Source organism: Gavialis gangeticus, unplaced genomic scaffold, assembly GCF_001723915.1.
Source record: "Gavialis gangeticus isolate Ggan-Ray unplaced genomic scaffold, GavGan_comp1, whole genome shotgun sequence".
Lineage (NCBI taxonomy): Eukaryota > Metazoa > Chordata > Crocodylia > Gavialidae > Gavialis > Gavialis gangeticus.
The window spans coordinates 205,838,117-205,839,465 of NW_017729032.1; positions in this window are offsets into that span (position 1 = coordinate 205,838,117).

The window sequence follows — 1,349 nt, forward strand, 5'->3', positions numbered from 1 at the left end:
ACTGTCGCCGCCCGGGCGAGGCGGTGGGGGCGCTGGGGCGGGAGCAGAAGCGGCCCCTGCGCGCGCGTGCGCTGGCCGAGGGGCGCCAGGCAGAGCTCCTCTCCGCCACAGCCGGGGCCGCCAAGCCTGACCCTCGAGTCAACCTGCCCCACACGATCGTGGCCCGAGCACTTTCGGCGCCACTGGGTTTGAGGGGTTTTTCTTATGGTCTATTCCTGTGATACATGCAACCCCCACCATTTTATTCTTGGGTGCAGACAAAAGTGACCATTTTCATCTGACGTGGCCACAGTTTATAGCTGTGACCAAACACAGGTGCATGGCTGCAGAGCGCTTCAAAAGCAGCCGGTCGGGTGAAAATCTGACCCCTTGTTGCATGAGGTGTCAAAGATATTTCAAAACGTAGCATCTTTTGCAATGTGTGTCTGCGAGCTCTGTTTCTATAGGAGATGCTCTGCAATATACAGGCAGCCTGGCAGCCGTCTTCCCTCTCAGTATTTGTAATGCCTTCTGGTTCCCTTCCTGTAACTTAGTGTTTCAGTACCAGTCTTGGCTACCAGGAGACCCTCAGGGGGCAAAGCTGCTCTTGGAGAACATGACCTGCGGCATTGTCACCTACGCCAAGCACAAGGCTGTGACCAGCATGGATGTGGTCTAGGCAGTGAGGTGCCAGGGTGGCACTTTGTACAGTTTTGCACCTTACATAGACTCGATGCCCACTGTCCCACAAAAAGCCTTGTAGAGACTCCACACCATCTCACCTACAAAACTGCAGTAACTACACCTGAACAGTGAGCACCCCCAGGCATCCCCTTCAGATTCACCTTTCCCCTTCTGCAAAGCAAGGCAGCAGCTGGAGATCCCAGGCAGGGGGAAAGTCCCTCCTGCTCTTCCTCTGGTGAAGGGAAAGGAGATGCCTCAGGCTGAAAACTCCCTGCAGCTTTGTTTCTTCCCAGCCCTGCTTGGCCCAAGCTCTCCAGAGGGGGTTTTGCTTTCAGAGGGGAAACTTGGGAAAAAATGGCAAACATGCAGCAGTTTTCATAAAAGGCCCCCATGTCATCTGCGTTCAATGCAGCCGTGTCTTAATGCAAGGCCTGTGTTGAAACCAAATTAGATCCAGTCTGATGACAAAGGGGCCTGTAGATGTTGGACTTTAGCTTTCAACTGGCCTGTTGTGGTTTAGCTCAGTGGAGTTCTCAAATCTTTTTGGATTTGAGGCCCCCCTCACTTGCAACCCCTGGCCCTGCCAGTGCTTACTCCCAGCCCCTGTTGGTACCCCTCCCTCCCAACCCACTGCCCCCAGGCCCCTCCTGTGTGGGTCAGGAGAGATGTGGAGTGGAGGGGGCATG